This window comes from Ranitomeya imitator, chromosome 3, assembly GCF_032444005.1.
Source record: "Ranitomeya imitator isolate aRanImi1 chromosome 3, aRanImi1.pri, whole genome shotgun sequence".
NCBI lineage: Eukaryota > Metazoa > Chordata > Amphibia > Anura > Dendrobatidae > Ranitomeya > Ranitomeya imitator.
Window position 1 is genome coordinate 520,764,020 of NC_091284.1, and position 15,469 is coordinate 520,779,488.

Here is a 15,469-nt window from a genome sequence, read left to right on the forward strand (position 1 = left end):
TCTGTGTTTCAGTCCTTTATGCATGACATCTTCCGAAAGTACCTGGATAGATTCATGATTGTATATTTGGATGATATTTTGGTCTTTTCGGATGATTGGGAGTCTCATGTGAAGCAGGTCAGAATGGTGTTCCAGGTCCTTCGTGCGAATTCCTTGTTTGTGAAGGGGTCGAAATGTCTTTTTGGAGTTCAGAAGGTTTCATTTTTGGGTTTCATTTTTTCCCCTTCTACTATCGAGATGGACCCTGTTAAATTTCAGGCCATTTATGATTGGACTCAGCCGACATCTGGGAAGAGCCTGCAGAAGTTCCTGGGCTTTGCTAATTTTTACCGTCGCTTCATCGCTAATTTTTCTAGTGTTGCTAAACCGTTGACTGATTTGACCAAGAAAGGTGCTGATGTGGTCAATTAGTCCTCTGCGGCTGTAGAGGCTTTTCAGGAGTTGAAGCGTCGTTTTTCTTCTGCCCCTGTGTTGTGCCAGCCAGATGTTTCGCTCCCGTTTCAGGTCGAGGTTGATGCTTCTGAGATTGGAGCAGGGGCTGTTTTGTTGCAAAGAAGTTCTGATGGCTCGGTGATGAAACCATGTGCCTTCTTTTCTAGAAAATTCTCGCCTGCTGAGCGCAATTATGATGTTGGCAATCGAGAGTTGTTGGCCATGGAGTGGGCATTCGAGGAGTGGCGACATTGGCTTGAAGGAGCCAAGCATCGCGTGGTGGTCTTGACAGATCACAAGAATTTGACTTATCTCGAGTCTGCCAAATGGTTGAATCCTAGACAAGCTCGATGGTCGCTGTTTTTCTCCCGTTTTGATTTTGTGGTTTCGTACCTTCCAGGCTCTAAGAATGTGAAGGCTGATGCCTTGTCAAGTTTTGTGCCTGACTCTCCGGGTGTTCCTGAGCCGGCGGGTATTCTCAAAGAGGGGGTAATTTTGTCTGCCATCTCCCCTGATTTGCGGCGCGTGCTGCAGAAGTTTCAGGCTGATAGACCTGACCGTTGTCCAGCGGAGAAACTGTTTGTCCCTGATAGATGGACTAGTAGAGTTATCTCTGAGGTTCATTGTTCGGTGTTGGCGGGTCATCCTGGAATCTTTGGTACCAGAGATTTGGTGGCTAGATCCTTTTGGTGGCCTTCTTTGTCACGGGATGTGCGTTCTTTTGTGCAGTCCTGTGGGACTTGTGCTCGGGCTAAGCCCTGCTGTTCTCGTGCCAGTGGGTTGCTTTTGCCCTTGCCGGTCCCGAAGAGGCCCTGGACGCATATTTCCATGGATTTTATTTCAGATCTCCCTGTCTCTCAAAGGATTTCGGTCATTTGGGTGGTTTGTGATCGCTTCTCTAAGATGGTCCATTTGGTACCCTTGTCTAAATTGCCTTCCTCCTCTGATTTGGTGCCATTGTTTTTCCAGCATGTGGTTCGTTTGCATGGCTTTCCGGAGAATATCGTCTCAGACAGAGGTTCCCAGTTTGTTTCAAGGTTTTGGCGGTCCTTTTGTGCTAAGATGGGCATTGATTTGTCTTTTTCTTCGGCTTTCCATCCTCAGACAAATGGCCAAACCGAACGAACTAATCAGACTTTGGAAACATATCTGAGATGCTTTGTTTCTGCTGATCAGGATGATTGGGTGTCCTTCTTGCCTTTGGCTGAGTTCGCCCTTAATAATCGGGCCAGCTCGGCTACTTTGGTTTCGCCTTTTTACTGTAATTCTTGTTTCCATCCTCGTTTCTCGTCAGGGCAGGTTGAGCCTTTGGACTGTCCTGGTGTGGATACTGTGGTGGACAGGTTGCAGCAGATTTGGACTCATGTGGTGGACAATTTAACATTGTCCCAGGAGAAGGCTCAACGTTTCGCTAACCGCCGGCGCTGTGTTGGTCCCCGACTTCGTGTTGGGGATTTGGTTTGGTTGTGGTCTCGTTATGTTCCTATGAAGGTTTCCTCTCCTAAGTTTAAGCCTCGTTTCATTGGTCCGTATAAGATTTCTGAAGTTCTCAATCCTGTGTCATTCTGTTTGGCCCTTCCAGCTTCTTTTGCCATCCATAATGTGTTCCATAGGTCGTTATTGCGGAGATACGTGTCGCCTATGGTTCCCTCCGTTGATCCTCCTGCCCCGGTGTTGGTCGAGGGGGAGTAGGAGTATGTGGTGGAGAAGATTTTGGATTCTCGTATTTCGAGACGGAAACTCGAGTACCTGGTCAAGTGGAAGGGTTATGGTCAGGAAGATAATTCCTGGGTTTTTGCCTCTGATGTTCATGCTGCCGATCTAGTTCGTGCCTTTCATTTGGCTCGTCCTGATCAGCCTGGGGGCTCTGGTGAGGGTTCGGTGACCCCACCTCAAGGGGGGGGGTACTGTTGTGAATTCTGTTATCGAACTCCCTCCTGTGGTCATGAATGGTACTTCGGCGAGTTCTGTCCATGGACTCCCTCTGGTGGCTGTGAGTGGAGCTGCTGCTTCTGAGGTTCCTTCCACAGGTGACGTAGTTTATTCTTTGGCTGGCTGCTCTATTTAACTCCACTCAGATCGTTACTCCATGCCAACTGTCAATGTTCTTGTACTGGTTCAGTTCGCTCTTGGATCTTTCTTGTGACCTGTCCACTCCAGCAGAAGCTAAGTCCCGGCTAGTTAATTATTTGTTCATTGTTTCCTTGTCCAGCTTGCTATCATGATTTTGCCTTGCTAGCTGGAAGCTCTGGGATGCAGAGTGGCACCTCCGCACCGTGAGTCGGTGCGGAGGTCTTTTTGCACACTCTGCATGGTCTTTTTGTAGTTTTTTGTGCTGACCGCAAAGATACCTTTCCTATCCTCAGTCTGTTTAGTAAGTCTGGCCTCCCTTTGCTGAAACCTGTTTCATTTCTGTGTTTGTGTTTACTCACAGTCAATATATGTGGGCGGCTGCCTTTTCTCTGAGGCAAGGTAGGCTTTATTTTCTATCTTTAGGGCTAGTTAGCTCTTAGGCTGTGAAGAGGCGTCTAGGCAGAGCTAGGTACGCTCCACGGTGTGTGATAGGATTAGGGGTTGCGGTCAGCAGAGCTCCCACTTCCCAGAGCTTGTCCTGTGTGAGTTTAACCATCAGGTCGTTCCGGGTGCTCCTAACCACCAGGTCCATAACAGACGCAACAACATTCTTGAGTAAGGAGCGATGAAAAACATTATGGATCTTAAATGACTGAGGCAAAGCCAGCCGAAAAGCAACAGAATTCACGACGGCCACAATCCTATAAGGGCCAATGAACCTAGGGCCCAATTTCCAAGAGGGAACTCTCAGCTTAATATTTTTCGAGGACAACCAAATCCAATCACCCACACACAAGTCCGGACCTTCCACACGTCTCCGATCAGCCGAATTCTTATACTTGGAACCCATCCTCTTTAATTTATCAAGAACCCCTTGCCAAACGGACGTGATGGACGAAGAAAACCTCTCCTCTTCAGGCACCCCTGAGGAATCCTTCCTATTAAAAGAACTGAATTGAGGATGAAAATCATATGCCCCAAAAAACGGAGACTTACCAGTGGACTCATGAGTATGGTTGTTTATAGCAAACTCTGCCAACGGTAAGTATTTAACCCAGTCCTCCTGATTTTCTGAAATGAAACACCTGAGATAAATTTCAAGATTTTGATGTACACGTTCTGTCTGACCATTAGATTGAGGATGGAAAGCTGAAGAAAATGATAAATGAATCCCCAACCGGCTGCAAAAAGCCCTCCAAAACTTAGAAATAAACTGCACCCCACGGTCTGATACAATATCGGAAGGAACACCATGCAATCTCACAACCTCCTTGATAAAGATCTGTGCCAGAGTCTTGGCATTAGGTAACGCGGGAAGAGCAATAAAATGTGACATTTTGCTAAATCTGTCAACTACGACTAAAATAACTGTATTACCCTCAGAAACCGGTAAGTCAGTGATGAAGTCTATTGACAAATGGGTCCAAGGTCTATTGGGAATCTCCAGAGGTTGGAGAGTCCCAGACGGGCGAGTACGAGGCGTCTTGGAACGCACACACACACTGCAGGCAGCGACATATTCCTGTACATCATGATTTACCCCAGACCACCAAAAACGCTGAGTCAGAAGGTCCGAGGTAACCTTACTTCCAGGGTGTCCGGCCAGAACCGAATCCTGATGTTCATTGATGACACTAAGACGAAGATTAGGAGGAACGTACAGTTTACCTAAAGGACAGGCTGCTGGGGCGTCCCCCTGCGCCTCTACCACCTCTCTCTCAAGATCCAAATTAATTGCGGCGACAATTACACCCTTCTGCAGTATAGGACCTGGCTCACAGTTATCCCCACCTCCTGGAAAACAACGGGATAACACATCGGCCTTGACATTCTTGCTTCCCGGCCTATACGTAATGTAGAAATTGAACCTGGCCAAGAACAGAGACCACCTAGCTTAACTAGGTGTGATACGCTTTGCAGATTCTAAATACAACAGATTTTTGTGAGCTGTGATCACCATGACTGGGTGAAGTGCTCCCTCCAAAAAATGGCGCCATTCTTCAAATGCTCATTTAATTGCCAACAGTTCCCTGTTACCAATATCATAATTCCTCTCGGTAGGAGATAATTTTTTCGAGAAAAATGCACATGTACGCCGCTTACTCTGAGAAATCCCCTGTGACAATACAGCTCCCACCCCCACCTCAGAGGCATCCACATCTACCACAAATGGCTACGTGATGTCAGGCTGTATTAATATGGGTGCAGTGGAAAAACACTTCTTCAAAGTCTCAAAAGCCTGACAGGCCACACTGGACCAGGCAGAGAAGTCTGTGCCTCTCTTGGTTATATCTGTTAAAGATTTGGCTACTACTGAAAAGTCTTTAATAAATTTGCGATAGTAGTTTGCAAAACCTAAAAACCTCTGTAAGGCCTTAAGGTTCTCAGGGCGCTCCCACTCCAGGTCCGCATTGACCTTAGCCGGATCCATACGAAATCCTGTGGAGGATAAGAAATAACCCAAGAACGGAATCTCTTTGACCGCAAACATACATTTCTCAAGTTTGGCAAATAGTTTATTGTCCCTGAGTACCTGATGACTAAGTATATCATTGACAAAGCGTTGGAACACCGCAGGAGCACAACACAATCCAAAAGGCATGACCAGGTTCTCTTAATGTCCCTCTGGAGTATTAAACGCCGTTTTCCATTCATCCCCCTCCTTCATCCGAATGAGATTATATGCCCCCCTGAGGTCTAACTTGGAGAACCACTTAGCCCCCACAATTTGATTAAAGAGGTCTGGAATAAGAGGGAGCGCGAAAGAATCCCGGACTGTAATTTGATTCAATTCACGGAAGTCTAAGCATGGGCGTAAACCCCCATCCTTCTTCTTTACATAGAAGAACCCAGCAGCAATGGGTGATGACGAGGGTCTGATATGACCCTTGGCCACACTCTTCGTGATATAGTCCTTCATGGCCTGTCTCTCTGTGGCAGAGATGTTGTATAGCCTACTCTTAAACAGTTTAGCATTAGGAATGAGACGTATGGAGCAATCATAAGGACAGTGTGGAGGCAGCTCTTGACTCCCCTCCTCAGAGAATACATCCTCAAAATCTGAGATGAACTCTGGCAAAACCTGAGAACTCAACCCGGCCAGCCAAGTGCCCAGGCAATGTTCCTGACAAAACTCACTCCATCTAATAATCTCCCGAGTCTGCCAGTCTAACACTGGGTTGTGTAATGTGAGCCATGGTAAACCAAGAACTACAGGCGACGGCAACCCCCCCAACACATAACAATCTATTGACTCAGAGTGCAACGCCCCTATTTGTAGGCTTACCCCACGGACGATCTGAGTGAAAGTCCTCTGGCTCAAAGGTGCAGAGTCAATAGCAATTATAGGTATGGGTCTAGACAACTCTTGAGTTTTAAGCCCATGTGCCTGAACAAACCCAGCATCAATTAAATTAATCCCTGCCCCAGAGTCCAGAAAAGCAGAGATATTGAGCCTACTTTCACCAAGACGAATCTTGGCTGGTAGGAAAAATTGTGGTTTACCTAAGGAGGAAACTAGTACACCCGAGTTTCCAACCTCCCCGCAACCCGGGCTCAAAAGTTTTCCGGCGGTTGTTTTTTAGAAGGAAAAAGGCAAGCTTAGAACCTGGTATAAGAGAGATGCCGTAAAGTGGCTACCAGGTACACATAAAATTGGCCATTTTTATGCACTAAACGCTCTCATTTTTCATATTTCTAGTGCAGTAATGCAGTTCAAAGTTCGTATTTCAAGTTTGTATGTTCTAGCGCTGCAGTGTGCTGCCTTATTTATTTAACTATATACGAGTTGGCGACTCTAGGTTCAGCACCTGTTCACACTTAGTCTATGTTTGGATGTGCAGGTCAGGTTTTTGAAATGTATTCTCTAGCCTTCTGATCGTGCACTCCGCCTTCTAGCCACAGCTGTTTTAATTACAGCAGGTCCAATACCCCTCCATAGAGAGAGAGAATTTTAGTCTAGGAAGAGGTTTCACATGTACCCATTCAGATGGAGACGTTTATTCTCAGCGAGGTAAGGCAAGCGTAGGACCTGGTATAAGAGAGATGCCGTAAAGTGGCTACCAGGTACACATAAAATTGGCCATTTTTATGCGCTAAACGCTCTCATTTTTCATATTTCTAGTGCAGTAATGCAGTTCAAATTTCGTATTTCAAGTTTGTATGTTTTAGCGCTGCAGTGTGCTGCCTTATTTATTTAACTATATACGAGTTGGCGACTCTAGGTTCAGCACCTGTTCACACTTAGTCTATGTTTGGATGTGCAGGTCAGGTTTTTGAAATGTATTCTCTAGCCTTCTGATCGTGCACTCCGCCTTCTAGCCACAGGTGTTTTAATTACAGCAGGTCCAATACCCCTCCATAGAGAGAGAGAATTTTAGTCTAGGAAGAGGTTTCACATGTACCCATTCAGATGGAGACGTTTATTCTCAGCGAGGTAAGGCAAGCATAGGACCTGGTATAAGGGAGATGCCGTATAGTGGCTACCAGGTACACATAAAATTGGCCATTTTTATGCGCTAAACACTCTCATTTTTCATATTTCTAGTGCAGTAATGCAGTTCAAATTTCGTATTTCAAGTTTGTATGTTCTCGCGCTGCAGTGTGCTGCCTTATTTATTTAACTATATACGAGTTGGCGATTCTAGGTTCAGCACCTGTTCACACTTAGTCTATTTTTGGATGTGCAGGTCAGGTTTTTGAAATGTTTTTTAGAAGGACACACATTCACATAATGACCCCTTCTGCCACAAAAAAAACATGCTCCTCCCTTACGCCGTATTACTGCCGCCCCCTTACAACGAGATGCGCCACCCAACTGCATAGGTTCTCCAAGAGACTCAGAATCTGGTGATTCCAAATCTGAATTACCCTTGAAAAGCAGCGATTCATAAAGTCTCTGGCACAGGCGGCGGTCCACACGGATCTCAAGAGACATAGTTGCCTCCAGTGTGGTTGGTGTCTCCTGTAGGGTGAAGGCATCTTTTATTTTATCTGATAGGCCCTGATAAAATTGACTGTGGAGTGCAGGGTAATTCCACAATGTGTCAGTAGCCCATCTCCGAAACTCAGAGCAGTACTCCTCTACTGGCCGGTCTCCCTGTGTAAGATGGCGTATTGTGGACTCAGCGAGGGAGACGGGGTCAGGATCATCATACACTTGACCTAAGACTTGAAAAAACTCCTCCACAGTCCGTAATGGCAAAGCGGCAGTGGGAAGTGAAAAAGCCCAGGCCTGAGGGTCACCTTGTAGGAGCGATACTACAATTCCAACCCTCTACTCCTCTGAACCTGAAGTGTGAGGACGCAACCTAAAATACAATTTACAGGCCTCCCTAAAAGTAACAAATTTGTCACGCCCCCCAGAGAACCTGTCAGGTAACACAATTTTAGGCTCCAGCGAAGCTTGTGGAGGTGTAGCAACCCTTGCAGTGGCCACTGGAGTGCACTGTACAACCGCCGAGCGGAGGTCAGCCACCTCTAGACTGAGCTGCTGTAATTGTCCAGCTAAAGCAACAATGGGGTCCATATTGCCCCAAGAAAATTTTTAAGGTCAGTGATACTGTCACGCCGTTAACGGCGATAAAGGGGCAGGACGGCGTACTGGGACCCGCACCTGTCCCTGCCACTATGATGGGGCCCTGACTTTTCCTCATCTCAGGGGTACCTATGATGGCTAGGAGGCCTGAGCCGCTAGCGTATCCCTGTCTCCTGTGCAGGCCCTATCAGTGGCCCCCTCTCCCCCCCCTCGGGAGGAGGACTGCACCAGTGTATAAACACAACAAAAAACAGGGTATACAGACAAGGTAACTAAAAGTCTCAAACTAAACCAAGTGCTCACACAACCACAGAGGAAACACAGAGAAGGGAAGAGAAGGAAAAAACTAGGAAGTAAAACAGGTTTAACATGCAACCAAAACAGCAGACACCAATCTCTGTAATAAACCTCCAAGCTCCAAATACTACGCTCCTTCAACCTCCAAGCCAGGCAGCAGAACTGATCACTGACACTAGCTGTAGTCAAGGCTGGGTCTATATAGAGGAGGAGATTACAAAAATCCACTTCAGCTGAGAGGCCCAGCTCACAGCAACTCAGCAACAAGGTTAACTCCTGCACTGCTGGCACAAAGGAGCCAGGTCAGAATACAGGAGAAGAGCTTCTGTTCACTGTGTGTGAACGAGGCCTAGAGCGCTGCGGTTCTCTGGAACCTCTCTGTCGCGGTAGCCCCGTGACAATTGGCTCTGTCATTAAGTACCAAATTGGCTCTGTCACTAAGGGGTTAATCAGTTAAGATTAACCTTGTTTGTGTTTCAATTATACCAATTCTATGACTGTGCGACAGCATTATTTGTATTATTGCTGTTACACCATTTGGAACTACTGTTCCAACCTTTGAATAGTTGCTTCTTTTCTTTTTGCCTGTTTGACATTGTACCTTCAAAACTCAATAAAAAGACCATTGAAAAGAAAAAAAGTAGAAAGTGGACCAACCTTTTACATGCCAAAGACTGAACGTAAATGATGACATTTCTGTTCTTGTATTGCACCTTACAAACTATTTCTAGAATACATTTTTTTCTTTACCTCTTATCTTCGGTATACACTTATATAAGAACAATAAAGATCAATATGTATTCAATTTCAGGGTGAAAATTAGAAAACAGGGCGCACTACAATATCATAACGTACTATATACGTGCGATATCCAGTAGTCAGAAAATGATACATAGCAAAACAATATACATATATCCTCCAGCGATAGCCAAAAATATGAAAAATATATATTTTTAATCACATTAAAAACTGTAGTGGCAGGTCACCAAAAGAGATCCATAGACATGGGAGAAGCAGACCAACTAGTTTCAGCTTAATGCCTTAATCATTACACAGCAGGCACCCATGGCAACTGTGGACGTCTGGAAATTGAAGAATCTATCAAACCTCTCAGAGTTAGGTTGTTGGTCAAAAAAGGACATCTCTGTGTTACTTCAACCTTTCATATACTCTAGTCTCCCGGGAACTGCTCGTGCGCATTCTGACCTTCCTCATACCTGCGTTTTCCCCTGGATACTTTGATGATCGCACTGTTTTGCTCGTCTTGCACGTGCGCGTTCCCTCAAGCCTGGGAAGAGACATCTGCGCATACTAGGCTCTTTCGGCACTCGCTTCCGCCGGCTGATTCCCGACCGACACAGGCTATTAGCACTAATTCATCAGTTATATTAACTTGTTTGGCCACATCATCCACACTTCCCCTGATGAATCCGTGCCTGACACGGCGATATGCTTGGGGCCATTGTCAGGTGCCCACTCATGCCCTCCATCCCCCGATTCCCTACGGGTAATGGATATACTACTCGGGGCCCCCTAAAGCATCTAACTGGGTGGTTTTTCCTACCCTATCGGCTGCATCACACTGTTGCAAGCAGATTTCTTGCCTGTGCTTTCTCTTTCAGGGTACTATTCCTGCACAGTGCTTTGTCAGGGTGCACCATACTCCTTGTGTTACTTCTAGCACTCAGCTATATACTTGTATTCTGTTTATCAGTCATGCACATGCTGATTTTTGTTATATAATTGGGGGTCTGGGGCCGTTAATATCTTTACTTTTGGGTCATAGGGACCGTGTTTAGAAGCCCTTTCCCAACACTGCTCACCTGTTATAAGTCAGATAGACACCAGAAGTGTTGGCTAACTATTAATAATGTCCATTATTATTGTCTGTTGGCATTATTATCTGTACTAAAATTATTTGTATGCGGAGTATGGGTTTTAAGTGGTTGGACCCACATGCTTTTACATGCTTTAATGTTTGTAATTGCATGCTAATAAAATATTTTTGATATTGTTATTTGACTTCTAGTGTGCATATTGTACAGTAGTGCTTTTCTCCTTTTTGTATATGTATTCTATATCAACGCAACAGAAAAGCTACAATATAGAAATTAGACTTATACTCAAAATGGAAATGAGATTATGATTGATAATTCATGACAATACATTTTAGATTTTTTTTATCCTTTTGTAGACATTTTTAAGGCCCCAGTATGGATTAAAATGGTGTAAACCTGATGATTTTGGGAGTGGCGAGTGATACTGGCTGTCCATCTATTGTGTATGGAAGCATCTCAACTTTACCCAATAAATAATATCAGGAGAATAAAGGGAATCCAATCATTTTGTTTTCCCAGAAGATAAGCTAGAGTTGTCTTGTAGCTTTTTTTAGCTGTGATTCCACTCAAAAAACGAAGGAACAGTAACAAAAAGAAGTATGCCAATATAAAAAGGGAACACCGACAAATAATCCATATTTACATTATTGATGAAGAGGCAAACAAACCACAGAATATAAAAAGAATAAAAAGAATAAAATAACCAATAGGCTGTGTATGCAAAACTAGAGAAGCAAATATCTACTGTGACGCCCAAGAGACCGGGGTACCCAGCACCGGACCAATGGGGTCTGTCTCTTGAGGGGGGTGTCACGGGTGGCTTGACCCGGTGCTGTGGCCTCAGGCAATGCACAGTGTAAAGGGTATCGTGAGGGAACAGGCACTTACTTGATCAGCAGCAGGTTCTCCCAGCGGTGATGATCCCAATCCTGGATAGATGGCTATTGTCCAAATGAAAGACTGAGGCACTGAAACGTTTAACCAGTTTACTTTAACATAAAAGGATTTACAACCAGTCCTGTCACCGGAGTCTGTATGGGAACTCTGAGTTACTTTGACCCTGCCGGGGTCTTCGCCTCTTATTGTACGCAATATCTGTGTGGCCCTGCTGCTGTATGTGAACTGGCTGCCGGCCCAATCTGTCCCCTCCGGGTCCTGGTTCGACGGGCAACCCGAGTCCTTTTATCGGCTTACCCCCTCCAGGAGTACCGCTGAACTCTGTGTCTGTTGCTGCGTCCGACCCTAGTGAAGCTGATATCACCTCACGTTTTTCCGGTTGCTGTATTATATGTAATGAATACAGCCACGGATCCGGTATCCGTCTTTGCGCCTGTTCTGGGTAGTGATTAATGCTACCCGGTTCTCACAATGTCCTTTTTCTCTATCCCTCTTCTCCTCAGGCCGGTGATTTAGGCCTGGTAACAGTCACAGGGCTGTTAGAGATTCAACTGTATGACCTCTCACTTTCAGCTCCTTAGCCCAACTGCCAGTTCTTCTCTCAGACCAGAATGGATCAAGGGGAGTCTCTGGAGCTCCCCCTTCTGGCCGGAGGTGGTAGTGCAGTCTTGCTATTTTAGTATTTGCATTTACTGTCAGTAACTATTTTTGTGGCAAATACCCCTAGGGGTGCCACATTCCCCCTTAGTTAAGAACAGTACTCCGGGACTGTGGGACAATAACATTTTGAAATAACAATTAATATGTACAGAGTCTTAAAAATGAAAAGTTACAAAAACCACTCGAGGAAACAAAAATATAGTTCTGTACAAAGTCACTTCAAATAGCGTCCGTTAATACAGTTCTATCCTTGAAGGTATTAGGAAAGGCACTGTACTTAGTGTCCAGGAATTTAGTTCCATTTTTCCAACGGAGTTATCAATATAAAGTCTAAAGAAAGTTCAAAAAGAGCGAGGAGCAAAGTTCAAAAAGCAGTCTTTCCGGAGCTTTGATTTAGTGCCTCCGGGCTGATAAAAAGTTCAAGAATATGCAAGAAGTTCATACAGACAAGTCTCTGTAGGCACTGGGCTTAAACGTTGCAGACTGATAACAATGACTATACTACATTTTCTGTTTAACTATATACGGCATAACATATATACAATTCACATTATGAGCTTTATAGTTGGTAATCTGCATACCTGGCCGGTAATTGACCCTGGGTACTACGCTGTGATCTACGTAATAGCGGTGTCTCTTCATGTGGTGTACTACTGTCTACTGCGGATGTAGTATCTGCCCGCTCTGCTAAAGATAATTCCACGACTATGGAGTTGGCAAGTCCACCGTGAATGGGATTACTCTGACCAGGAATCTGTTCTTCCTGGCCTGGAACCTCCTGTAGTACGGGGTCAGCCTCTTCCTGTCTTGGGACTTCTGGTATTGGGTTTGGTGTTGGGTAAAAGGCCACCATGGGAACCACTACTGCACCATGGTATGTTAGTAGGGTTTTGGGAAAGTCTCCTATACAGGTGTGATACACTTCCTCTTCTTTTTCCTTTACTGGTTGAACCTGTATGGGTTGAATAACTTCTGGTTCTGACTGGACAACGTCTGGCTCTTTCAATGCTTCCGGACATAATTTAAGATTGTCTCTTGACACTAGTACAGATGTTAAGCCTCCGTTTTTGCTAATGAGACACATTTTAGGATTATCCACTCTTGTTGGTAAAACTGTGTAGGGTACGGCTTCCCACTGATTGTCCAGTTTATTGGTTCGACGATTTCTCTTGAGCACTTGGTCACCTGGTCTTAATGGGGTCGCTAGAGCATTCTGGTTGAAAGTTCGCTCTTGTCTTTCTCTAGTTTGCTGAAGGCTTCTTTCCACACTCTCTTGCACTTGGCGATACTGCTTTTGCCGTATGATATCCCAATTGGAGTCTTGGACTTCTGCGTCTGGTTTCAGAATTCCCATTTCTAGATCGATTGGTAATTGGCCGGGTCTTGCACGCATAAGGTAAGCTGGGGTGCAATTGGTGGAACTCACCGGGACATGATTATACAGATCCACCAAGTCAGGCAATTTCTCTGGCCATTGATTCCTTTCTGCCTCAGGTAAAGTCTTTAGTAGTTCTACTACAATATGGTTCATCTTCTCGCATAAGCCGTTTGTTTGTGGATGATAGGCCATCGTCCGGATCTTTTTGCAACCATACATATTACAGAATTCTCTGAAGATCTCTGATTCAAAGGCTGTACCCTGGTCGGTGAGAACCTGTTCCGGATATCCATGGGGTCTACAAAAGTACGTTTGGAACGCTTTGGCTGCTGTTTTTGCTGTCAGATCTTTTACGGGTACTACTACCAAGAAGCGTGAATAATGGTCCACGATGGTCAAGGCATAGACATAGCCAGACCGGCTTGGTGTCAACTTCACGTGGTCCATGGCTACAAGTTCAAGTGGTTGTTTGGTGATTATGGGCTGCAGTGGTGCTCTTTGGTTCTTTTGATTGTTTCTTCTGAGGTTGCACGGGCCACAATTTCTGCACCACTGTTCGATTGATTTTCTCATCCCGACCCAATAAAATCTTTCTCTTAGAAGTACTTCTAACTTTTTCCAACCGAAGTGACCAGCACCATTATGGTAAGCTTCGAGGACCATCTTGACATCTTGTTTAGGCACGATAATCTGCCAAACCAATTCATGTGTTTTCGGATTGGTGTACCTTCTACAGAGCTTCCCTTGATACAGGAACATTTTGCCTCTCTCTTTCCAGAGTTGATGCGTCTCTTCTGGGGCATCCTCATCGGGATATGCACTTTGCTCAGTTAACAGTTCCTTCACCAACTTCACAGCCGGATTGCTGTCTTGGGTGTCAGCCCATCTATGGTGTGCTAACGGATTTAAATTCACCTCTTGTTGTTTCTGATAGCTACTTGACTGATGATGTTTTGCCTTGGGATGATGGAAGGCTGGTAGTTCAATTTCTTCAAGCTCCCCCATTTCTTCTTCTACATCTCTCAAGTGTGGCATCCGGGATAGGGCATCGGCATTTCCATTCTTGCGACCTGCTCGATACTTGATCTTGAAGTTGTAATTAGATAACCGGGCTATCCATCGCTGTTCTAACGCACCTAATTTGGCTGTGTCCAGGTGGGTCAACGGATTGTTGTCAGTATAGACAATAAATTCTGCAGCGGCCAGATAGTGTTTGAAACGTTCAGTCACAGCCCAAACTACTGCCAGTAGTTCCAATTTGAAGGAGCTGTAATTTTCTGAATTTCTTTCAGTAGGCCGGAGCTTTCTACTTGCAAAGGCGATGACTTTCTCCCGACCTTCTTGCTTTTGTGACAGCACCGCTCCTAGTCCCACATTACTGGCATCGGTGTAGAGGATGAAAGGTTGATGGTAATCTGGGTATGCCAGGACCTCTTCTCCGGTTAGTGCCTTCTTTAGTTGTTCAAAGGAGTCTTCCCTTTCGTCGTTCCACTGAAAAGGAGGGTTTCGGTTTAAAGGTTTCTTCGTCTGCCCTACCAAGGTGTCTTGCAAGGGTGCTGCCAACTTGGTAAATCCTTTTATAAATCTGCGATAGTAACCCACCAATCCCAGGAATTGTCTCACTTCTTTTGCGCTGGTAGGTCTTGGCCAATCCCTTATGGCGCTTATTTTCTCGGGATCTGGTGCTACTCCCTCCGAACTCACGATGTGTCCCAGGTACTGTACCTTTGGCTTGAGAAGGTGACATTTGGATGGCTTGACTTTCATGCCATACCTGGATAAGGCTTCGAACACTTCTGCCAGGTCTATTAAGTGTTGTTCGTAAGTCTTTGAGTAGACGATCACATCATCTAGGTACAGGAGGATGGTCTCGAAGTTCTTGTGTCCGAGGCAGCATTCCATTAGCCGCTGGAAGGTACCGGATGCGTTGCAGAGTCCGAACGGCATGCGATTAAATTCACATAGACCCATTGGTGTGGTGAATGCCGTCTTTTCCTTATCTCGCTCAGCCACAGGGACTTGCCAATACCCGCTTGTTAAGTCTAAGGTGGAAAAATAATTAGCAGATTTCAAAGCAGTTAAGGACTCTTCTATCCTAGGCAAGGGGTAGGCGTCTTTATGGGTGATGTTATTAATCTTCCGGTAGTCTACGCACATTCTCATGGTTCCGTCCTTTTTTTTGACAATCACTAGAGGGGCCGCCCAGGGGCTACAGCTGTCTCTTATTACCCCGGCCTGTTTCATCTCCCTCAGCATATCTTTTGCACATTGATAGTGAGCGGGCGGTATGGGTCTATATCTTTCTTTTATTGGGGGATGGTCACTGGTGGGGATTGTGTGTTCTACCCCTTCTATCCG